The sequence below is a fragment of the Oncorhynchus keta genome, unplaced genomic scaffold (assembly GCF_023373465.1).
Source record: "Oncorhynchus keta strain PuntledgeMale-10-30-2019 unplaced genomic scaffold, Oket_V2 Un_contig_14590_pilon_pilon, whole genome shotgun sequence".
Taxonomy (NCBI): Eukaryota; Metazoa; Chordata; class Actinopteri; order Salmoniformes; family Salmonidae; genus Oncorhynchus; species Oncorhynchus keta.
Genome location: NW_026278838.1, coordinates 1 through 26,792, shown reverse-complemented (window position 1 = coordinate 26,792; position 26,792 = coordinate 1). Strand labels below are relative to the sequence as shown.

Here is a 26,792-nt window from a genome sequence, read left to right as displayed (position 1 = left end):
GTGTATTATACTGTACTATCCTATAGTGTACTATAGTGTACTGTACTATCCTATAGTGTACTATAGTGTACTGTACTATCCTATAGTGTACTATAGTGTACTGTACTATCCTATAGTGTACTATAGTGTACTGTACTATCCTATAGTGTACTATAGTGTACTGTACTATCCTATAGTGTACTATAGTGTATTGTACTGTACTATCCTATAGTGTACTATAGTGTATTATACTGTACTATCCTATCGTGTACTATAGTGTATTATACTGTACTATCCTATAGTGTACTATAGTGTATTATACTGTACTATCCTATAGTGTACTATAGTGTACTGTACTATCCTATAGTGTACTATAGTGTACTGTACTATCCTATAGTGTACTATAGTGTACTGTACTATCCTATAGTGTACTATAGTGTACTGTACTATCCTATAGTGTACTATAGTGTATTGTACTGTACTATCCTATAGTGTACTATAGTGTATTATACTGTACTATCCTATACTGTACTATAGTGTACTGTACTATCCTATAGTGTACTATAGTGTATTATACTGTACTATCCTATCGTGTACTATAGTGTATTATACTGTACTATCCTATAGTGTACTATAGTGTATTATACTGTACTATCCTATAGTGTACTATAGTGTACTGTACTATCCTATAGTGTACTATAGTGTATTGTACTGTACTATCCTATAGTGTACTATAGTGTATTATACTGTACTATCCTATACTGTACTATAGTGTACTGTACTATCCTATAGTGTACTATAGTGTATTATACTGTACTATCCTATCGTGTACTATAGTGTATTATACTGTACTATCCTATAGTGTACTATAGTGTACTGTACTATCCTATAGTGTACTATAGTGTATTATACTGTACTATCCTATAGTGTACTATAGTGTACTGTACTATCCTATAGTGTATTATAGTGTATTATACTGTACTATCCTATAGTGTACTATAGTGTACTGTACTATCCTATAGTGTACTATAGTGTATTATACTGTACTATCCTATAGTGTACTATAGTGTACTGTACTATCCTATAGTGTATTATACTGTACTATCCTATAGTGTACTATAGTGTACTGTACTATCCTATAGTGTACTATAGTGTACTGTACTATCCTATAGTGTACTATAGTGTACTGTACTATCCTATAGTGTACTATAGTGTACTGTACTATCCTATAGTGTACTATAGTGTACTATAGTGTATTATACTGTACTATCCTATAGTGTACTATAGTGTACTGTACTATCCTATAGTGTACTATAGTGTATTATACTGTACTATCCTATAGTGTACTGTACTATCCTATAGTGTACTATAGTGTACTGTACTATCCTATAGTGTACTATAGTGTACTGTACTATCCTATAGTGTACTATAGTGTATTATACTGTACTATCCTATAGTGTACTATAGTGTACTGTACTATCCTATAGTGTACTATAGTGTACTGTACTATCCTATAGTGTACTATAGTGTATTATACTGTACTATCCTATAGTGTACTATAGTGTACTATAGTGTATTATACTGTACTATCCTATAGTGTACTATAGTGTATTATACTGTACTATCCTATAGTGTACTATAGTGTACTGTACTATCCTATAGTGTACTATAGTGTATTATACTGTACTATCCTATAGTGTACTATAGTGTACTGTACTATCCTATAGTGTATTATACTGTACTATCCTATAGTGTACTATAGTGTACTGTACTATCCTATAGTGTACTATAGTGTACTGTACTATCCTATAGTGTACTATAGTGTACTGTACTATCCTATAGTGTACTATAGTGTACTGTACTATCCTATAGTGTACTATAGTGTACTATAGTGTATTATACTGTACTATCCTATAGTGTACTATAGTGTACTGTACTATCCTATAGTGTACTATAGTGTATTATACTGTACTATCCTATAGTGTACTGTACTATCCTATAGTGTACTATAGTGTACTGTACTATCCTATAGTGTACTATAGTGTATTATACTGTACTATCCTATAGTGTACTATAGTGTATTATACTGTACTATCCTATAGTGTACTATAGTGTACTGTACTATCCTATAGTGTACTATAGTGTACTGTACCTGAGACATCCGGTGGTGTTGTAGAAGATGTCAACCTCAGAGGGGCTCTGCTGGATGACCTCAGTGTCTCCACTTCCTGAGAGCGGGATCAGGATCGTCTCTGTGAGCTCAGATAGCGTCTCCTTGGCTAGTTTCTCCTTCAGGTTGTCTTTGGATGACAGGTTCCACAGAATACCTGACAGAAAACCCAGAGAGAGACACGCACGCTCAGGGTAGTGGGTTCGATTCCCGGGACCACCCATACGTAGAATGTATGCACACATGACTGTAAGTCGCTTTGGATAAAAGCGTCAGCTAAATGGCATATATTATTATTATATTATTATATATTATAAAGTGGGCCGCAGGGTGGTTCACAAACACATCGTACAAAGCATGATTCTCAGCGGGCAAATTGCATCTTCATAACATACTTTTTCTCGTTGTAAACTCGTCAACTGGTATCTTTTTCTTTTTTTTAAATCAGGTAAATACATCTTTTGGTGACAATATCAACTAGCAAACACGTGTAGTGTAACCACTATGACCAGTCTCGTAGGACCTAACCAAGCTGTCATTACAGCTCTCGACAGCCTGTCTTTCTCTCCCTTTCTCCTCTACAGCAGTTCCCCATCGCTGTGCACAAACAAACTGAATGTGTAGAGGGCCAGACAGTGATTGTGTTCTAACAGCTTGACTAGAGGGAGTGAAAGGACTGTGAGTCATACTGGGTGTGGCAGAGAGAACACTACATGTGGAGACAACTCCGTCCTATACACTATGTACTCCTCACACACACCAAAACAGACACCACCTTTTCATGGATGTGTCTTATTCAGGTCCCATAAAGGGTAACGGGTCCTCAGCTCTCCACTCCCTCACCACCACCACGCAACCCAAATATTCCTTATTGGGGTTGACGAACTCACTTGACCCCATAATCTGTTGTAGAAAGCTAGGCGTTGAGGAGTTTCCTTTGAGTCCAATAGAAAGTTTCAGTTCAACCTCAGCCTGCTTACCGGTCTAGACAGGAGGATGGAAAGGTTAAGATAGACTACAGAGAGGCAGGGACGTTAACTAGAGCAGAGAAAAGCCCTCAGATCTCAGCAATTCAACATGGCCGCCAGTCCACCTATCACAGAACGTTGACTCAGATGTGAATGCCAGTTCTACTCATTCTATTTCCATGGAGTCAACTCTATTGAGAAGCCATGGTGTGAGTGACAGACAGGGCTCTCATACCTGTTATTTCACATAAAGTTCTTTCACCTAAAGTTCTTTCACCAGGTATGTTACGTTCTTTTATTTTTTGTTACCCCTTTTTCTCCCCAATTTGATGGTATCCAGTTGGTAGTTACAGTCTTGTCTCATCGCTGCAACTCCCGTACGGAATCGGGAAAGGCAAAGGTCGAGAGCCATGCGTCCTACCGAAACACAACCCAGCCAAGCCACACTGCTTCTTGACACAATGCCCACTTAACCCAGAAGCACCAATGTGTCGGAGGAAACGCCATACACCTGGCGACCGTGTCAGCGTGCACTGAGCCCGGCCCGCCACAGGAGTCGCTTGCGGGCGATGGGACAAGAACATCCCTGCCGGACAAACCCTCCCCTAACCCGGACGACGCTGGGCCAATTGTGCGCCGCCCCATGTGTATCCCGGGCGCGGGAGGCTGCGACAGAGCCTGGACTCGAAACTAGTACTGCGAAGCAGTGCCTTAGACCACGGTGCCACTCGGGAGGCTGCGACAGAGCCTGGACTCGAAACTAGCACTGCGAAGCAGTGCCTTAGACCACGGTGCCACTCGGGAGGCTGCGACAGAGCCTGGACTCGAAACTAGTACTGCGAAGCAGTGCCTTAGACCACGGTGCCACTCGGGCGGCTGCGACAGAGCCTGGACTAGAAACTAGCACTGCAAAGCAGTGCCTTAGACCACGGTGCCACTCGGGCGGCTGCGACAGAGCCTGGACTAGAAACTAGTACTGCGAAGCAGTGCCTTAGACCACGGTGCCACTCGGGCGGCTGCGACAGAGCCTGGACTAGAAACTAGCACTGCAAAGCAGTGCCTCAGACCACGGTGCCACTCGGGAGGCTGCGACAGAGCCTGGACTAGAAACTAGCACTGCAAAGCAGTGCCTCAGACCACGGTGCCACTCGGGAGGCTGCGACAGAGCCTGGACTAGAAACTAGTACTGCGAAGCAGTGCCTTAGACCACGGTGCCACTCGGGCGGCTGCGACAGAGCCTGGACTAGAAACTAGCACTGCAAAGCAGTGCCTCAGACCACGGTGCCACTCGGGAGGCTGCGACAGAGCCTGGACTAGAAACTAGCACTGCAAAGCAGTGCCTCAGACCACGGTGCCACTCGGGAGGCTGCGACAGAGCCTGGACTAGAAACTAGTACTGCAAAGCAGTGCCTTAGACCACGGTGCCACTCGGGAGGCTGCGACAGAGCCTGGACTCGAAACTAGCACTGCAAAGCAGTGCCTTAGACCACGGTGCCACTCGGGAGGCTGCGACAGAGCCTGGACTCGAAACTAGTACTGCAAAGCAGTGCCTTAGACCACGGTGCCACTCGGGAGGCTGCGACAGAGCCTGGACTCAAAACTAGCACTGCAAAGCAGTGCCTTAGACCACGGTACCACTCGGGAGGCTGCGACAGAGCCTGGACTAGAAACTAGTACTGCAAAGCAGTGCCTCAGACCACGGTGCCACTCGGGAGGCTGCGACAGAGCCTGGACTAGAAACTAGTACTGCGAAGCAGTGCCTTAGACCACGGTACCACTCGGGAGGCTGCGACAGAGCCTGGACTAGAAACTAGCACTGCAAAGCAGTGCCTCAGACCACGGTGCCACTCGGGAGGCTGCGACAGAGCCTGGACTAGAAACTAGCACTGCAAAGCAGTGCCTCAGACCACGGTGCCACTCGGGAGGCTGCGACAGAGCCTGGACTAGAAACTAGTACTGCAAAGCAGTGCCTTAGACCACGGTGCCACTCGGGAGGCTGCGACAGAGCCTGGACTCGAAACTAGCACTGCAAAGCAGTGCCTTAGACCACGGTGCCACTCGGGAGGCTGCGACAGAGCCTGGACTCGAAACTAGCACTGCAAAGCAGTGCCTTAGACCACGGTGCCACTCGGGAGGCTGCGACAGAGCCTGGACTCAAAACTAGCACTGCAAAGCAGTGCCTTAGACCACGGTACCACTCGGGAGGCTGCGACAGAGCCTGGACTAGAAACTAGTACTGCAAAGCAGTGCCTCAGACCACGGTGCCACTCGGGAGGCTGCGACAGAGCCTGGACTAGAAACTAGTACTGCGAAGCAGTGCCTTAGACCACGGTACCACTCGGGAGGCTGCGACAGAGCCTGGACTAGAAACTAGTACTGCAAAGCAGTGCCTTAGACCACGGTACCACTCGGGAGGCTGCGACAGAGCCTGGACTAGAAACTAGTACTGCGAAGCAGTGCCTTAGACCACGGTACCACTCGGGAGGCTGCGACAGAGCCTGGACTAGAAACTAGTACTGCAAAGCAGTGCCTCAGACCACGGTACCACTCGGGAGGCTGCGACAGAGCCTGGACTAGAAACTAGTACTGCGAAGCAGTGCCTTAGACCACGGTACCACTCGGGAGGCTGCGACAGAGCCTGGACTAGAAACTAGTACTGCGAAGCAGTGCCTTAGACCACGGTACCACTCGGGAGGCTGCGACAGAGCCTGGACTAGAAACTAGTACTGCGAAGCAGTGCCTTAGACCACGGTGCCACTCGGGAGGCTGCGACAGAGCCTGGACTAGAAACTAGTACTGCGAAGCAGTGCCTCAGACCACGGTGCCACTCGGGAGGCTGCGACAGAGCCTGGACTAGAAACTAGTACTGCGAAGCAGTGCCTCAGACCACGGTGCCACTCGGGAGGCTGCGACAGAGCCTGGACTAGAAACTAGTACTGCGAAGCAGTGCCTCAGACCACGGTACCACTCGGGAGGCTGCGACAGAGCCTGGACTAGAAACTAGTACTGCGAAGCAGTGCCTCAGACCACGGTGCCACTCGGGAGGCTGCGACAGAGCCTGGACTAGAAACTAGTACTGCGAAGCAGTGCCTCAGACCACGGTACCACTCGGGAGGCTGCGACAGAGCCTGGACTAGAAACTAGTACTGCGAAGCAGTGCCTTAGACCACGGTGCCACTCGGGAGGCTGCGACAGAGCCTGGACTAGAAACTAGTACTGCGAAGCAGTGCCTCAGACCACGGTGCCACTCGGGAGGCTGCGACAGAGCCTGGACTAGAAACTAGTACTGCGGCAGTGCCTCAGACCACGGTGCCACTCGGGAGGCTGCGACAGAGCCTGGACTAGAAACTAGTACTGCGAAGCAGTGCCTCAGACCACGGTACCACTCGGGAGGCTGCGACAGAGCCTGGACTAGAAACTAGTACTGCGAAGCAGTGCCTCAGACCACGGTGCCACTCGGGAGGCTGCGACAGAGCCTGGACTAGAAACTAGTACTGCGAAGCAGTGCCTCAGACCACGGTGCCACTCGGGAGGCTGCGACAGAGCCTGGACTAGAAACTAGTACTGCGAAGCAGTGCCTCAGACCACGGTACCACTCGGGAGGCTGCGACAGAGCCTGGACTAGAAACTAGTACTGCGAAGCAGTGCCTCAGACCACGGTACCACTCGGGCGGCTGCGACAGAGCCTGGACTAGAAACTAGTACTGCGAAGCAGTGCCTCAGACCACGGTGCCACTCGGGAGGCTGCGACAGAGCCTGGACTAGAAACTAGTACTGCGAAGCAGTGCCTCAGACCACGGTGCCACTCGGGAGGCTGCGACAGAGCCTGGACTAGAAACTAGTACTGCAAAGCAGTGCCTCAGACCACGGTACCACTCGGGAGGCTGCGACAGAGCCTGGACTAGAAACTAGTACTGCGAAGCAGTGCCTCAGACCACGGTACCACTCGGGAGGCTGCGACAGAGCCTGGACTAGAAACTAGTACTGCGAAGCAGTGCCTCAGACCACGGTACCACTCGGGAGGCTGCGACAGAGCCTGGACTAGAAACTAGTACTGCGAAGCAGTGCCTCAGACCACGGTGCCACTCGGGAGGCTGCGACAGAGCCTGGACTAGAAACTAGTACTGCGAAGCAGTGCCTCAGACCACGGTACCACTCGGGAGGCTGCGACAGAGCCTGGACTAGAAACTAGTACTGCGAAGCAGTGCCTCAGACCACGGTACCACTCGGGAGGCTGCGACAGAGCCTGGACTAGAAACTAGTACTGCGAAGCAGTGCCTCAGACCACGGTGCCACTCGGGAGGCTGCGACAGAGCCTGGACTAGAAACTAGTACTGCGAAGCAGTGCCTCAGACCACGGTGCCACTCGGGAGGCTGCGACAGAGCCTGGACTAGAAACTAGTACTGCGAAGCAGTGCCTCAGACCACGGTACCACTCGGGAGGCTGCGACAGAGCCTGGACTAGAAACTAGTACTGCGAAGCAGTGCCTCAGACCACGGTACCACTCGGGCGGCTGCGACAGAGCCTGGACTAGAAACTAGTACTGCGAAGCAGTGCCTCAGACCACGGTGCCACTCGGGAGGCTGCGACAGAGCCTGGACTAGAAACTAGTACTGCGAAGCAGTGCCTCAGACCACGGTGCCACTCGGGAGGCTGCGACAGAGCCTGGACTAGAAACTAGTACTGCGAAGCAGTGCCTCAGACCACGGTACCACTCGGGAGGCTGCGACAGAGCCTGGACTAGAAACTAGTACTGCGAAGCAGTGCCTCAGACCACGGTACCACTCGGGAGGCTGCGACAGAGCCTGGACTAGAAACTAGTACTGCGAAGCAGTGCCTCAGACCACGGTGCCACTCGGGAGGCTGCGACAGAGCCTGGACTAGAAACTAGTACTGCGAAGCAGTGCCTCAGACCACGGTACCACTCGGGAGGCTGCGACAGAGCCTGGACTAGAAACTAGTACTGCGAAGCAGTGCCTCAGACCACGGTACCACTCGGGAGGCTGCGACAGAGCCTGGACTAGAAACTAGTACTGCGAAGCAGTGCCTCAGACCACGGTACCACTCGGGAGGCTGCGACAGAGCCTGGACTAGAAACTAGTACTGCGAAGCAGTGCCTTAGACCACGGTGCCACTCGGGAGGCTGCGACAGAGCCTGGACTAGAAACTAGTACTGCGAAGCAGTGCCTTAGACCACGGTGCCACTCGGGAGGCTGCGACAGAGCCTGGACTAGAAACTAGTACTGCGAAGCAGTGCCTCAGACCACGGTACCACTCGGGAGGCTGCGACAGAGCCTGGACTAGAAACTAGTACTGCGAAGCAGTGCCTCAGACCACGGTACCACTCGGGAGGCTGCGACAGAGCCTGGACTAGAAACTAGTACTGCAAAGCAGTGCCTCAGACCACGGTACCACTCGGGAGGCCGAACACATTCTCTTTTCCAACAACGGCCTGTCAGCGTATCTTATCTGGCTACCTTAGAGATGAATGCACTAACTGGAAGTTTCTTTGGATACGATACTATATGACTTTGTTTAGTTTAGTTTAGTTTATTTTATTTTTACAGGGACAGTGCACATTAATCAACGTTTCAGTAAAAGTGCCGGTTTTAGCCAGCCAGCTAATTTTCAACCGCAGTCCCTGGGCAGGTTATTAAAAACAATTACAATATAGACAATAGCACCATAGAACAAGCAAGATATAGCAACATAGGACAAGCAAGACATAGCATACAGACAGAGCAACATAGAACAAAAAGCAGCAAGACAAAATTCATAAAAGCAACAAAGTGTTTCCACACCTCACAAGCTACAGACAACAGACAACATGGAAAGCGGCAACACACAGCTAGGGACCATGTTCACAAATCTGATTGACCTTTAGCCATGTCTTCAAGCATTTTGTGAAAGTGTGATATGTGGTGCAGTTATGTGTGTCTGATGGCAGTGTATTCCAGACATGGGAAGCTCTCACAGAGAATGCAGATTTACTAAAGGTGCTTTTCCTTAGGGGAACTATACAGTCACCTCTCATGGCAGACCTTGTGGATCTGCTGCCATATGTGTGTGTTTTCTGTTTAACAAAAATATTGAGTGGAGGGGGAGCCAGGCCATTAAGGATCTTGAATACAAGACATGCGTCGGTGTATTGCACAAGATTTTCCCAACTCAAGAGCTCACGCTTTCTAAGGATGTGACAATGATGATGGCTATTGGGCTTCCTATCAAGCACTTTGAGAGCCTGTTTGTAGACAGACTGAATAGGTTTTAATGTTGTACAGCAAGCTTGGGCCCAACTAGTCAAGCAGTATGTTAAGTGGGGGAGTATCATAGATTTGAAGTACAGTTTTGCTACCTCTGTAGTCAAACAATTTCGTATAAATCGGAAATTAGCTAGATTGAATTTAGTTATTTGAATTACCTTTTTCACATGCTTTTTAAAAGAGAGGTTGGAATCAAGTATGATGCCAAGGTACTTAAAATCGGATACCACCTGGAGCTTCTCCCCTGACACATAGACATCTGGCTCAGTAGCATCTGTTGCCCTCTTTGTGAAAAACATGCAAACAGTTTTTTTCACATTGAGATGCAAACACGAGTCACTGAGCCACTTTGTAACCTGGACCATTACAGTAGTGAGTTCTCGTGCAGCTTGTTGTCCATATGTTACAGGGAAACAATGGACATGTGTCTTCCACTCCGTCCTCACCCCCCCCCCCCCACCCCACCACCACCAGACAGCATAAATCACACAGTCTGCTAAATGACAAACATTTAAAATGTCCCGACCTGTGATGTTCTTGCGTAGCTCGTCATCATTCTCCTTCAGAGCATTTATGAGCTGTGGAATTCCTCCCTCCTCGATGAGAGACATCTTGTTGTCCATGTTCTCATAGATGACGTTCCTCATAGCCCCTGTGGCGTAGCGAGCCACCTCCTGGTTCTCACTGTTGAACAGCCTCACCAGCTCCGGGATGGCCTTATATTGCCGCACCTTGTGATGGAAGAGAGAGAGGGACAACTCTGTAAGGTTCAGACTCAAACATATGGTACTAATTCACTCCCTACCCCTTCTCCTTGTCCCCATGGGTCCCAAATGGACAACCTATTCCCCATGGGTCCCAAATGGACAACCTATTCCCCATGGGTCCCAAATGGACAACCTATTCCCCATGGGTCCCAAATGGACAACCTATTGCCCATGGGTCCCAAATGGACAACCTATTGCCCATGGGTCCCAAATGGACAACCTATTCCCCATGGGTCCCAAATGGACAACCTATTCCCCATGGGTCCCAAATGGACAACCTATTGCCCATGGGTCCCAAATGGACAACCTATTGCCCATGGGTCCCAAATGGACAACCTATTGCCCATGGGTCCCAAATGGACAACCTATTCCCCATGGGTCCCAAATGGACAACCTATTGCCCATGGGTCCCAAATGGACAACCTATTGCCCATGGGTCCCAAATGGACAACTATTCCCCATGGTCCCTGGTCTAAAGTAGTGCACTATATAGGGAATAGGGTTCCATTTGAGAACCAGACAAAAAGGATCCTTATTACCTGGTTCTTGGAATCGCTGTTGTTGTAGCATTCGTGTTGAATATAAGCTGCTCCCAGAACCTGCATGTCAGCATCGTCCTCTTTCAGGTACCTCACTGCCGTGCCCATGTCCAAGTTATTAATCCTGTCCAATCACAAAGAGAGCAATCAATCATTATGGCCCCCCGGGGGATTCAATCTGATCACGATGGTGAACAACGCAGCTTTTAAAGGCAATGTCACCGCGTTCATTTAAGGTAAACACTGCAGATGTCGGCTCGTTTAAAAATGGCATTTAAATTGTCAAGTCCGCTATAATGTGTATCCATCGTGGATCAGAATGAATTAAAGCCACCTGCAAGCCAGGCCTAATCTGCCCACATCAGTGCCCGACCTCACAAATGCTCTTGTGGCTGAATGGAATCAAGTCCCCGCAGCAATGTTCCAACATCTAGTGGAAAGCCTTCCCAGAAGAGTGGAGGCTGTTATAGCAGCGATGTTCCAACATCTAGTGGAAAGCCTTCCCAGAAGAGTGGAGGCTGTTATAGCAGAAATGTTCCAACATCTAGTGGAAAGCCTTCCCAGAAGAGTGGAGGCTGTTATAGCAGCAATGAGCCAACATCTAGTGGAAAGCCTTCCCAGAAGACTGGAGGCTGTTATAGCAGCAATGTTCCAAAATCTAGTGGAAAGCCTTCCCAGAAGAATGGAGGCTGTTATAGCAGCAATGTTCCAACATCTAGTGGAAAGCCTTCCCAGAAGAGTGGAGGCTGTTATAGCAGCAATGTTCCAACATCTAGTGGAAAGCCTTCCCAGAAGAGTGGAGGCTGTTATAGCAGCAATGTTCCAACATCTAGTGGAAAGCCTTCCCAGAAGAGAGGAGGCTGTTATAGCAGCAATGTTCCAACATCTAGTGGAAAGCCTTCCCAGAAGAGTAGAGGCTGGTATAGCAGCAAAGGGGGGACCAACACCTTATTAACGGCCATGATTTTTGAATGAGATGTCCACATACTTTTGGTCATGTAGTTAATCAAGACAAGCCTAGTCCTGGAATGAAAATCATAGGCTACTCAATTGAGAATCACCTTTGAATAGTTTTTTTGTCCTGTGTCTGGGAAACTGGCCCTCTGTGTATGACAGGGTTGAGGTCAATTACATTCAAAGGAAGTACACCGAAATGAGGCAAACTGAGGTAAAACTCAACCCTGGTATCTGATTAGGTAAACTGAGGTAATACTTGACCAGCTAGGCCAATATGATTCGCAGATTTCACTGCCATGGTATAATTATGTGCCTGTGTGAATGGTAACTCATCTTAAGGTAGCACACTGTGTTTTCTTTTTCTCCATCTGCTGCGCTAACCGCTAGGCGCCAGCTGTTTGTGTGTGACATGTGAAGCCTAAAACTGCTGTGGTGGTACCACACCCAAACCAGTCCTGCCACTTAAGGGAGCAACGCGGGAGTCGTGTCAGAATCCATAGCTGTTACACACATAGAAACACTTACACACATAGAAACACTTACACACATAGAAACACTTACACACATAGAAACACTTACACACTCTTCACATACACTGCTGCTACTGTTAATGATCTAATCTGATTGGTCACTTTTAACTGACTTTTAACTCTGCGTTGTTGGTTAAGGGCTCGTAAGTAAGCATTTCACAGTAAAGTCTACACCTATTGTATTAGGCATGTGACCAATAACATGTGACCAATAACATTTGACCAATAACATTTGATCAATAAGATGTGACCAATAACATGCGACCAATAACATGCGACCAATAACATTTGATCAATAACATGTGACCAATAACATTTGACCAATAACATTTGACCAATAAGATGTGACCAATAACATGCGACCAATAACATTTGACCAATAACATGCGACCAATAACATTTGACCAATAACATGTGACCAATAACATGTGACCAATAACATGCGACCAATAACATTTGACCAATAAGATGTGACCAATAACATGTGACCAATAACATGTGACCAATAACATGCGACCAATAACATTTGACCAATAAGATGTGACCAATAACATGTGACCAATAACATGCGACCAATAACATTTGACCAATAAGATGTGACCAATAACATGTGACCAATAACATGCGACCAATAACATTTGACCAATAAGATGGGACCAATAACATGTGACCAATAACATGAGATGTATATTATTACAGTACATGTAATATACATGCACCCAGGGATACTGAAGCTTGACCCTCATGTTCTGCACCCAGGGGTACTGCAGCTTGACCCTCATGTTCTGCACCCAGGGGTACTGAAGCTTGACCCTCATGTACTGCACCCAGGGATACTGAAGCTTGACCCTCATGTTCTGCACCCAGGGGTACTGCAGCTTGACCCTCATGTTCTGCACCCAGGGGTACTGAAGCTTGACCCTCATGTACTGCACCCAGGGGTACTGAAGCTTGACCCTCATGTACTGCACCCAGGGGTACTGCAGCTTGACCCTCATGTTCTGCACCCAGGGATACTGAAGCTTGACCCTCATGTTCTGCACCCAGGGGTACTGCAGCTTGACCCTCATGTACTGCACCCAGGGATACTGAAGCTTGACCCTCATGTTCTGCACCCAGGGGTACTGCAGCTTGACCCTCATGTTCTGCACCCAGGGGTACTGAAGCTTGACCCTCATGTACTGCACCCAGGGGTACTGAAGCTTGACCCTCATGTACTGCACCCAGGGGTACTGCAGCTTGACCCTCATGTTCTGCACCCAGGGATACTGAAGCTTGACCCTCATGTTCTGCACCCAGGGGTACTGCAGCTTGACCCTCATGTTCTGCACCCAGGGGTACTGAAGCTTGACCCTCATGTACTGCACCCAGGGGTACTGAAGCTTGACCCTCATGTACTGCACCCAGGGGTACTGCAGCTTGACCCTCATGTACTGCACCCAGGGGTACTGAAGCTTGACCCTCATGTACTGCACCCAGGGGTACTGCAGCTTGACCCTCATGTACTGCACTCAGGGGTACTGCACTGCAGCTTGACCCTCATGTACTGCACCCAGGGGCAATGCAGCTTGACCCTCATGTTCTCGTCTGAACTGTGTATGAAATTTCTGTTGTTCACTACACATGGACAATAAAGTTGTATTCTATTCCATTATATTGTCATTGTGTATCCAGTCCTTACTCTTGAGGTTTCCCCCATGCTGCCAGTCATGTCTTACCCACTGAGGTTTCCCCCATGCTGCCAGTCATGTGAGGTTTCCCCCATGCCCAGTCATGTCTTACCCACTGAGGTTTCCCCATGCTGCCAGTCATGTCTTACCCACTGAGGTTTCCCCATAATGCCAGTCATGTCTTAACCACTGAGGTTTCCCCCATAATGCCAGTCATGTCTTAACCACTGAGGTTTCCCCCCATGCTGCCAGTCATGTCTTACCCAGGTTGAGTCATGTCTTACCCACTGCGGTTTCCCCACTGAGGTTTCCCATGCTGCCAGTCATGTCTTAACCACTGAGGTTTCCCCATGCTGCCAGTCATGTCTTACCCACTGAGGTTTCCCCCATGCTGCCAGTCATGTCTTACCCACTGAGGTTTCCCCATGCTGCCAGTCATGTCTTACCCACTGAGGTTTCCCCCATGCTGCCAGTCATGTCTTACCCACTGAGGTTTCCCCCATGCTGCCAGTCATGTCTTACCCACTGAGGTTTCCCCATGCTGCCAGTCATGTCTTACCCACTGAGGTTTCCCCCATGCTGCCAGTCATGTCTTACCCACTGAGGTTTCCCTGCCAGTGCTGCCAGTCATGTCTTACCCACTGAGGTTTCCCCATGCTGCCAGTCATGTCTTACCCACTGAGGTTTCCCCCATGCTGCCAGTCATGTCTTACCCACTGAGGTTTCCCCATGCTGCCAGTCATGTCTTACCCACTGAGGTTTCCCCCATGCTGCCAGTCATGTCTTACCCACTGAGGTTTCCCCCATGCTGCCAGTCATGTCTTACCCACTGAGGTTTCCCCCATGCTGCCAGTCATGTCTTACCCACTGAGGTTTCCCCCATGCTGCCAGTCATGTCTTACCCACTGAGGTTTCCCCATGCTGCCAGTCATGTCTTACCCACTGAGGTTTCCCCATGCTGCCAGTCATGTCTTACCCACTGAGGTTTCCCCATGCTGCCAGTCATGTCTTACCCACTGAGGTTTCCCATGCTGCCAGTCATGTCTTACCCACTGAGGTTTCCCATGCTGCCAGTCATGTCTTACCCACTGAGGTTTCCCCCATGCTGCCAGTCATGTCTTACCCACTGAGGTTCCCCATGCTGCCAGTCATGTCTTACCCACTGAGGTTTCCCCATGCTGCCAGTCATGTCTTACCCACTGAGGTTTCCCATGCTGCCAGTCATGTCTTACCACTGAGGTTTCCCCCATGCTGCCAGTCATGTCTTACCCACTGAGGTTTCCCCCATGCTGCCAGTCATGTCTTACCCACTGAGGTTTCCCCCATGCTGCCAGTCATGTCTTACCCACTGAGGTTTCCCCATGCTGCCAGTCATGTCTTACCCACTGAGGTTTCCCCCATGCTGCCAGTCATGTCTTACCCACTGAGGTTTCCCCCATGCTGCCAGTCATGTCTTACCCACTGAGGTTTCCCCCATGCTGCCAGTCATGTCTTACCCACTGAGGTTTCCCCATGCTGCCAGTCATGTCTTACCCACTGAGGTTTCCCCCATGCTGCCAGTCATGTCTTACACTGAGGTTTCTATGCTGCCAGTCATGTCTTACCCACTGAGGTTTGCTGCCAGTCATGTCTTACCCACTGAGGGTTTCCCCCATGCTGCCAGTCATGTCTTACCCACTGAGGTTTCCTATGCTGCCAGTCATGTCTTACCCACTGAGGTTTCCTATGCTGCCAGTCATGTCTTACCCACTGAGGTTTCCCCCATGCTGCCAGTCATGTCTTACCCACTGAGGTTTCCCCCATGCTGCCAGTCATGTCTTACCCACTGAGGTTTCCCCCATGCTGCCAGTCATGTCTTACCCTGAGGTTTCCCCCATGCTGCCAGTCATGTCTTACCCACTGAGGGTTTCCCCCATGCTGCCAGTCATGTCTTACCCACTGAGGTTTCCCCCATGCTGCCAGTCATGTCTTACCCACTGAGGTTTCCCCATCCTGCCAGTCATGTCTTACCCACTGAGGGTTCCCATGCTGCCAGTCATGTCTTACCCACTGAGGTCTCCCCCATGCTGCCAGTCATGTCTTACCCACTGAGGTTTCCCCATGCTGCCAGTCATGTCTTACCCACTGAGGTTTCCCCCATGCTGCCAGTCATGTCTTACCCACTGAGGTTTCCCCCATGCTGCCAGTCATGTCTTACCCACTGAGGTTTCCCCATGCTGCCAGTCATGTCTTACTCACTGAGGTTTCCCCCATGCTGCCAGTCATGTCTTACCCACTGAGGTTTCCCATGCTGCCAGTCATGTCTTACCCACTGAGGTTTCCCCCATGCTGCCAGTCATGTCTTACCCACTGAGGTTTCCCATCCCAGTCATGTCTTACCCAATGAGGTTTCCCCCATGCTGCCAGTCATGTCTTACCCACTGAGGTTTCCCATGCTGCCCAGTCATGTCTTACCCACTGAGGTTTCCCCCATGCTGCCCCCAGTCATGTCTTACCCACCCATGCTGCCAGTCATGTCTTACTCACTGAGGTTTCCCCATGCTGCCAGTCATGTCTTACCCACTGAGGTTTCCCCCATGCTGCCAGTCATGTCTTACCCACTGAGGTTTCCCCTATGCTGCCAGTCATGTCTTACCCACTGAGGTTTCCCCCATGCTGCCAGTCATGTCTTACTCACTGAGGTTTCCCCCATGCTGCCAGTCATGTCTTACCCACTGAGGTTTCCTATGCCAGTCATGTCTTACCCACTGAGGTTTCCCCCATGCTGCCAGTCATGTCTTTACCCACTGGGGTTTCCCATGCTGCCAGTCATGTCTTACCCACTGAGGTTTCCCCCATGCTGCCAGTCATGTCTTAGACTGAGGTTTCCCCCATGCTGCCAGTCATGTCTTACCCACTGAGGTTTCCCCCATGCTGCCAGTCATGTCTTACTTTTCCCATGCTGCCAGTCATGTCTTACCCACTGAGGTTTCCCCCGATGCTGCCAGTCATGTCTTACCCACTGAGGTTTCCCCCATGCTGCCAGTCATGTCTTACCCACTGAGGTTTCCCCCATGCTGCCAGTCATGTCTTACCCACTGAGGTTTCCCATGCTGCCAGTCATGTCCATCTGTCCATCGTACACCTTCCCCACACTGAATGCTCTTGACAGACATGGTCACACCAGGAAGAGGCCTGTCTCTGTTGCTGCATCATCATCAGATTCCCTGAATAACCTACAAATAATACATAATAATAATAATAATAATAAAATACAAAATTATAATATGAATAACAATTATAGATTTGAATTTGTATAGCTAAAGCGTTTAAAAAATATATATAATAGCTAATAATAGTAATATGACAGATAAACATCAAGGCAGGTAAAATAGTGATGGTGTAGCAGTTGCTAAGAATAATTCCCAGATTAGACCCGGCCCGTCATGAACCATGGGCTATGTGAAAATACGGGGGCTCACCTCCCAGTGTTGTTATATAGTATATATACACACACACATACATATACAGTATATATACTGTATATAGTCTTATAGTGTGATGTATTTTTTATACTGTATTATAATGTGTTGTATTGTTCTACTGTATTATAGTGGGTTCTGTATGTTGACCTCACAAAATACATTTACGTGCAAATGAAATGAATTGTAACATATCGTTACCCTCACCTGGCCCATCACGAACCCACCTCCTCCATCCCCCCCACCGACGCAGCTGTTCCCCCCGGGGGGGAAGGTCGACGCCCCGGAAGTGGATCCCATGGACATCCTGTTGTTCCTGTTGTTGATCCTGTTGATGGTGCGAAACGCTGGTCCTTTAAAGGAATGCTGCTGCTGGACTGACATCATCTCCTCTCCCCCCTACCGGATGTTACAAACATACGGATTTAAAAAAAAAATGTGTTGGAAATACAATCTTAGAAATACAATCGTTATAAAAAAAGTAAATGTTTTTACTGTGAAGAAGGTGTACTGTGACACGTTAAAAATGCCTTTGCTTTGGACAAAGAACCAAGTTCTATTTTAGCGCCTAGCTACGCAGACGCTCGTGGATGAAATGATTGAATAACATTTTATTTTGCAAAGTGAGCGGTGTGGTCAGCATGTAAAGCTAGTTAGGAGAGTGCATTGTTTATTCCTAAATACATTTCAATTGTATAAGAAACAGGTTATCAAGTCAATTCACATGCCATGCAAACGGAATGTGTTAATCTTGTGTCAAATGTCCGGTAGGGCTCCACCAACCATCATCTCCCCTCCACTCTGGGCTAGTGTCCCGCTGAGTGAGCGCCTCATGGGTACCATGGACCCCTGTCCTCCTATTCCTCCTCCTGCTGCCTGTCTCATTTGTGTCCCTGAGCTGTAGGCTCCTCCGCTAACAGTGCTGTAGACAGACTGCTGGCGGCTGAATGTGGCATCGCGGTCTGAGACCAGGCTGAAGCCATCGCTGACGTCTGCAGCCACCCAGGCTGCCACCGGAGACGGCTGAGAACAAGAATCAGAAACAGAATCAGGAAGTGTTGTTGCCAAGCGATGAACTGGAACAGGAACAAAGGAATTTATCTTGGTGTGGATATAACAGTTCATCATCAACATCCACATCAATCCACATCCCCCATCAATCCAGATCCCCATCATCCCCATCAATCCAGATCCCCCATCAATCCAGATCCCCATCAATCCAGATCCCCATCAACCAGATCCCCATCAATCCAGATCCCCATCAATCCAGATCCCCATCTATCCAGATCCCCATCTATCAATCCAGATCCCCATCAACCAGATCCCCATCAATCCAGATCCCCTATCAGATCCCCATCAATCCAGATCCCCATCAATCCAGATCCCCATCAATCCACATCCCAGATCCCATCTATCAATCCCCATCTATCAGATCCCCATCAATCCATCATCAGATCCCCATCAATCCAGATCCCCATCATCAGATCCCCATCTATCCAGATCCCCATCTATCAATCCATCTATCAGATCCCCATCAGATCCCCATCTATCAGATCCCCATCTATCAATCCAGATCCCCATCATCCAATCCCATCATCATCCCCCCATCAATCCAGATCCCCATCAGATCCCCATCATCCCCATCAAGATCCCCACATCCAGATCCCATCAATCCAGATCCCCATCAATCAGATCCCCATCAGTCCAGATCCCCATCAATCCAGATCCCCATCTATCCAGATCCCCATCTATCCAGATCCCCATCAATCCAGATCCCCATCAATCCAGATCCCCATCAATCCAGATCCCCATCTATCCAGATCCCCATCTATCCAGATCCCCATCTATCCAGATCCCCATCAATCCAGATCCCCATCTATCCAGATCCCCATCTATCCAGATCCCCATCTATCCAGATCCCCATCTATCCAGATCCATCCATCCAATCCCCATCAATCAGATCCCCATCTATCAATCCATCTATCCAGATCCATCTATCCATATCCCCATCAACATCCATCAATCCACATCCCCATCTATCCAGATCCCCATCTTATCATCAGATCCCCATCAATCATCCCCATCATCAATCCAGATCCCCATCAATCCAGATCATCTATCCAGATCCCCATCTATCCATCATCCCCATCAATCCACATCATCCCCATCTATCCACATCCCCATCAATCATCATCAATATCAATCCACATCATCATCAATCCAGATCATTATCAATCCAGATCCCCATCAATCCATCATCAATCCACATCATTATCAATCAATCATCATCATCCCCATCTATCCACATCCCCATCAATCCATCCCCATCATCATCCAATCAATCATCATCAATCCACATCATTATCAATCCATCATCAATCCATCATCCACATCATCAATCCAGATCCCCATCAATCCAGATCCCCATCAATCCATCATCCCATCATCATCCATCCACATCATCATCTAATCCACATCCCCATCTATCCAGATCATCATCAATCCACATCCATCAATCCACATCATTCATCAATCCACATCATCATCAATCCACATCATCAATCCACATCATTATCAATCCATCATCCATCATCATCAATCCAGATCATCAACATCATCATCCCACATCATTATCAATCCATCATCCACATCCCCATCCAGTCATCAGATCCATCATCAATCATCATCATCAATCAATCATCATCCATCCACATCATCATCAATCCATCATCCACATCATCAATCCACATCATCATCAATCCATCATCATCAATCCATCCCCATCAATCCATCATCATCAATCCACATCATCATCCACATCATCATCAATCCACATCATCATCAATCCATCATCCACATCATCATCAATCCACATCATCATCAATCCATCATCCACATCATCATCATCCACATCATCAATCCATCATCCATCATCATCATCCACATCATCAATCCATCATCCATCATCCAATCCATCATCATCAATCCATCATCATCATCAATCCAATCCATCCATCCATCATCATCATCCATCATCATCATCAGATCCCCACATCATCATCAATCATCTTCAGGTAGAAAGACAACAATACTGATACATAGAACAACACTTCACGTTCACACAATAAACAGACAAAACATAATATATAAATGACTATACCTGTGCAGGCAGGTTCTGGAGCCTCATGGAGCGCAGAGAGGCCTCTGGGTCTGGCCCAGGGCCACGGCTCATCGTCCGGATCACACTGGACATCTGTTGGCCCCTCATGTTGCCCCCTCCTCCTCCCCGGTAGACCCCTCCTCCCTGTAGAACAAAACATAAATAAACCAGAACCATGGAATTTACAGTATATTACTCTAAACACACTAATTAAAGTAATTATTACTGTGTACTAAATACTGTAACTACAGTGAAGTAATTATAATTCATAATTCAAATATATTTCTTATGTGGTATAGATTCAGTACACATAGATGTATACAGTACACAGAATATAAGAAATAATTAAAATACAATAAATAATTAAAATACAATAAACCATTAAATTACATTAAATAATAAAAATACAGTAAATCATTCAAATACAGTAAATCATTCAAATACAGTAAATAATTCAAATACAGTAAATTATTAAAATACAACAAAACATTAAAATACAGTAAATCGTTAAAATACAATAAATCATTAAAATACAGTAAATCGTTAAAATACAATAAATCATTAAAATACAGTAAATTATTAAAATACAATAAATCATTAAAATACAGTAAATCGTTAAAATACAATAAATCATTAAAATACAGTAAATTATTAAAATACAATACATCATTAAAATAAAGTGAATCCTTAAAAAATGTTACCTGGTAGCCCCCTCCTCCTAGGGAACCCCCTCCTGTGCGCATGTCATCAAGGTACTTGTACCCTCCACCTCCTCCTCCACCTCCTCCTCTTCCACCTCCACCTCTTCCTCCACCTCCCATGGTGACCCTCTGACCGCCTCCCAGGTCCACCGCCGAGTGGGAGGAGAAACCGCCTGAGTAGTGAGACATATTGGGAGCCTGGGGGACAGAGGAGGAGGAATAGGAGGGGAGAAAGAGGAGGGGAGGAGGGAGGGAGGAGAAGAGGAGGAAGGAGGGAGGATGGGAGAAGAAGAATAAAGAAGAAGACGTTTAACCTCTAACCCCCAGACACAACCCCCCTCTAGAAAGCTTAGGGGCACAATGGAACAAAGGCTTGTTGAATCATTATTCGATTCTGTAAATGCAATAGGTCACTGTCATAAAGGGAGTGGTTGGGACGCAAATGACAGTCTGTGCACCTGCATTGTGCAACGCTAATTGTAAAGTCATGGGAAATTGTTGGGGTCTCGATTTTTATTTTATTTATTAATGGAGTTCTTTATGTTGCTGCTATATTACCCTGTCATCTGAATGATGTACTTAAATAATCTACTGGATATTTGCTGAATCTATTACAAAAAACACAATATATGTCCGAAAAAATATTACATTCATTAAATCAATGAATGTATCAATGAAAGTTCATTCAACAATGCAGTTGTGTAATGGTGTCATAGTCTAATGACGTCTGCTATGCTAACGTGAGGTTGAAACGTTATGACTGTGAGATGTGGAGGAATCTGGAGGGTGGAAACGTTATGACTGTGAGATGTGGAGGAATCTGGAGGGTGGAAACATTATGGCTGTGAGATGTGGAGGAATCTGGAGGGTGGAAACATTATGGCTGTGAGATGTGGAGGAATCTGGAGGGTGGAAACGTTATGACTGTGAGATGTGGAGGAATCTGGAGGTGGAAACATTATGACTGTGAGATGTGGAGGAATCTGGAGGGTGGAAACGTTATGACTGTGAGATGTGGAGGAATCTGGAGGGTGGACACATTATGACTGTGAGATGTGGAGGAATCTGGAGGGTGGAAACATTATGGCTGTGAGATGTGGAGGAATCTGAGGGTGGAAACATTATGACTGTGAGATGTGGAGGAATCTGGAGGGTGGAAACATTATGACTGTGAGATGTGGAGGAATCTGGAGGGTGGAAACATTATGACTGTGAGATGTGGAGGAATCTGGAGGGTGGAAACGTTATGGCTGTGAGATGTGGAGGAATCTAGAGGGTGGAAACATTATGGCTGTGAGATGTGGAGGAATCTGAGGGTGGAAACATGACTGTGAGATGTGGAGGAATCTGAGGGTGGACACATTATGACTGTGAAGATGTGGAGGAATCTGAGGGTGGAAACATTATGACTGTGAGATGTGGAGGAATCTGGAGGGTGGAAACATTATGGCTTAGATGGAGGAATCTGTGGAAACATTATGACTGTGAGATGGAAATCTGGAGGGTGGAAACATTATGGCTGTGAGATGTGGAGGAATCTGGAGGGTGGAAACATTATGACTGTGAGATGTGGAGGAATCTGGAGGGTGGAAACATTATGGCTGTGAGATGTGGAGGAATCTGGAGGTGGAAACGTTATTATGACTGTGAGATGTGGAGGAATCTGGAGGGTGGACTTTACGTCTTGGAGAGATTGGCGCAGAGCTGCTGGGAAAATACCACACTTCCAGAGAAGACCCCCTAACTCACTGGCTCTCTGGCACACTGCCCTGTGAAACCATCCACGGTGTATTTACAGGGACTGTAGAGGGCATACACAGAGTATACTGTCCACATGTGTTCATGGAAACAGATAGTAAACAGTAGTGTAGAAACAGATAGTCAGATAGTGGAAACTATGGAAACAGATAGTAAACTAGTGGAAACTTTGTGAAACAGATAGGGAAACAGATAGTGAAACAGATAGAAACCAGATAGTAGAAACAGATAGTGGAAACAGATAGTCTTCATCTCTCTTTATTATTTGGGCCTTTTTGCCCTTTGCTTAAACACATTATCTGACATCCAGAAACCACTGGATGTGTAATGGATGCAATATTTTCCTAGAGTCAGAATATGTTCTGGAAGGACGGTAATTATTTTGTAATACCTAGTGCCTAAGACTACCACTCACCACGGGTCTGGGCCTGGCCAGGTCTGGGGCCTGTCAGGTCTGGGCCTGTCAACAGGTGTGGAGGCTGTGTAGACAGACAGGACTACCCACTCACCGCCCAGGTCTGTGGCCCATAACAGGTGGAGGTCGGCAGGACTGCATGGGCCTGTCATAACAGGTGTGGAGGCTGCAGATAGGTGTGGAGGCTGTGTAGACAGGATACCACTCAGCATGACAGGTCTGGGGCCCACTCACCATGACAGGTCTGGAGCCTGTGGTAAACAGGTGTGGAGGCTGTGTAGACAGGAAATAATTTCAGACTCACCATGACAGGTCTGGGAGGCTGTGTAAACAGGACTACCATTCACCACAGGACAGGTCTGGGGCCTGTCATAACAGGGGTGGAGGCCAAAACAGGACTACTGACTACCATGACAGGTCTGGGGCTCAGGTGTGGAGGCTGTGTAAAACAGGACTACCACTCACCATGACAGATCTGGGGCCTGTGTAAACAGGACTAGCACTCACCATGACAGGTCTGGAGCCTGTGTAGAAGGAGGACTTGGAGCTGGTTCCTGGGTTGAAGGTCTGGTACTTCATTGTTGAAGATCCGCCGTGTTCTAGAAAACAAAAGAGAGGAAAATCTGACGGTCATTAAACCACACACCAAAAGCCTGATCCAATTTAAAGACAAAACTAAGGAGGGACCTGAATCAGCACACCAAAAGCCTGATCCAATTTAAACACAACACTATGGAGGCACCTGAATCAGCACACCAAAGCCTGATCCAATTTAAACACAAAACTAAGGAGGCACCTGAATCAGCCCACAAAGCCTGATCCAATTTAAACACGGGACACTAATGAAGGACCTGACATTTAAAATATAAATATATATTTTAATTTAACCAGGCAAGTCAGTTGATGACGAATTCTTATTTCCGACAGCCTACTCCAGCGGCAGCTGAGCCAAATAATACATGGCCTATGGGACTCCCAACCACGTCCGGGTTTTGATACAACCTGGATTCGAACCGGGTACTGTAGTGACACCTCTTGCAATGAGAAGCCTTAGACCGCCGCGCCGCCGGAAGCCCAACAAAACAACGAGGCCTTGTGTTATTTTTTATTTTTTACCGCAACCAACACACCGCATACAAACATTGAAAATGACATTGACATAACTAGTATAATGATATGGGATGTGACATCGTAAAAACTTGTTGGGACATTTTATTATGACTGGATACAAGGTCCAGTGTGGTTATAACTGTAGGTCCCTTCATATAAAGTACGGTTTACACAGGCAGGTGTTGTTGACAGCTACATAGACTGTTAAAACAGCCACCACTAACGGTGGAGTGGCTGCTGCCAACACACTGACTCAACTCCAGCCACCTTAATAATGGGAATGGATGGGAAATGATGTAAAATATATCACTAGCCACTTTAAACAATGCTACCTAATATAATGTTGTGGTCCTTCTGTAGCATACCCTACATTATTCATCCCCGGGACCACCCATACGTAGAATGTATGCACACATATGTATGTATATACTGTACTCTATATCATCTGTACTCTACATCCTTATGTAATACATGTATCACTAGCCACTTTAACTGTGCCACTTTGTTTACATACACATCTCATATGTATATACTGTACTCGATACCATCTACTGTATCTTGCCTATGCTGCTCTGTACCATCACTCATTCATATATCCTTATGTACATATTCTTTATCCCCTTACACTTGTGTCTATAAGGTAGTAGTTTTGGAATTGTTAGCTAGATTACTTGTTGGTTATTACTGCATTGTCGGAGCTAGAAGCACAAGCATTTCGCTACACTCACATTAACATCTGCTAACCATGTGTATGTGACAAATACAATTTGATTTGATTTAGTAGGAGAGTACAGGTGTTAGACAGCTGAGGGGGAATTCCCACCCAAGATAAGCCAGCGTAAATGGAACATAATTCCTTCTTTTGTTTTTTAAATGCACTTTTCTCTCCACGCATATTCTGGTCGGGAACTTAAAGCGCGATAGCATCATGCTATTCAACCTGCTATTCTTTTTTTTGGGGGGGTGGAGATCAAATAAATGAAGGTGTGGTCGGAGGTGTCTACAGAAATAACACCATTGTCCACGCACCGTCATTTTCAACTTGATAAGAGCTATTGATCAGAGCTATTGATCAGAGCTATTGATAAGAGCTATTGATCAGAGCTATTGATCAGAGCTATTGATCAGAGCTATTGATCAGAGCTATTGATCAGAGCTATTGATAAGAGCTATTGATAAGAGCTATTGATAAGAGCTATTGATAAGAGCTATTGATCAGAGCTATTGATAAGAGCTATTGATCAGAGCTATTGATCAAGAGCTATTGATAAGAGCTATTGATCAGAGCTATTGATAAGAGCTATTGATAAGAGCTATTGATCAGAGCTATTGATAAGAGCTATTGATAAGAGCTATTGATAAGAGCTATTGATAAGAGCTATTGATAAGAGCTATTGATAAGAGCTATTGATCAGAGCTATTGATAAGAGCTATTGATAAGAGCTATTGATAAGAGCTATTGATCAGAGCTATTGATAAGAGCTATTGATAAGAGCTATTGATAAGAGCTATTGATCAGAGCTATTGATAAGAGCTATTGATAAGAGCTATTGATAAGAGCTATTGATAAGAGCTATTGATAAGAGCTATTGATCAGAGCTATTGATAAGAGCTATTGATAAGAGCTATTGATAAGAGCTATTGATAAGAGCTATTGATAAGAGCTATTGATAAGAGCTATTGATCAGAGCTATTGATAAGAGCTATTGATAAGAGCTATTGATAAGAGCTATTGATAAGAGCTATTGATAAGAGCTATTGATAAGAGCTATTGATCAGAGCTATTGATAAGAGCTATTGATCAGAGCTATTGATAAGAGCTATTGATCAGAGCTATTGATAAGAGCTATTGATAAGAGCTATTGATAAGAGCTATTGATCAGAGCTATTGATAAGAGCTATTGATAAGAGCTATTGATAAGAGCTATTGATAAGAGCTAGGTAAATGAGCATTCCGTTTCGATAAGGGGATTGTAAATTTAAATGATTTTTATTTGATCTATTTGACCTTATAATCGCTGGAGATAAACGTGAACCAAGTCATATGTCAGCAATCTGAAGTATATATATATATATATATATATAGTACATATCTGTATCTGAAGTATATCAACACATTTTCCACGGTGGTGAAATGCCTTATAACATGCTGAGATGATATGTGGAGACCCAAGCTGTAGGCTTCTGTAGCCATTCACAAATCACAGTATGAACCTACCAGGTTGATTTATGGTTTCGAGAATGTTTTAATTATATGCTCAGACTTTTCACTATAATATTTATAATTTGTATCATGCAAAACATTAGCCACTAATCGTTAGCCACCGTCAGTTATACCCATAG

At 46.5% G+C, this 26,792-nt stretch overlaps 1 long non-coding RNA gene and 1 pseudogene across 3 annotated transcripts; one reads left to right on the top strand and one right to left on the bottom strand.

Moving 5' to 3' along the window:
- Positions 1–23,938, bottom strand: part of LOC118375575 (plakophilin-3-like) — a 46,489-nt pseudogene extending 22,551 nt beyond the window's left edge.
- Positions 14,882–16,923, top strand: LOC127918595 (uncharacterized). Of its 3 annotated transcripts, none has more exons than XR_008100471.1 (3): positions 14,882–14,937; positions 16,488–16,563; positions 16,851–16,923. It is a non-coding gene; the product is annotated as an uncharacterized LOC127918595 (long non-coding RNA). The 3 variants fall into 3 exon arrangements; XR_008100469.1 differs by lacking the exon at positions 14,882–14,937 and adding an exon at positions 16,092–16,198; XR_008100470.1 differs by lacking the exon at positions 14,882–14,937 and adding an exon at positions 16,105–16,160.
- Positions 23,939–26,792: the final 2,854 nt, after the last annotated feature.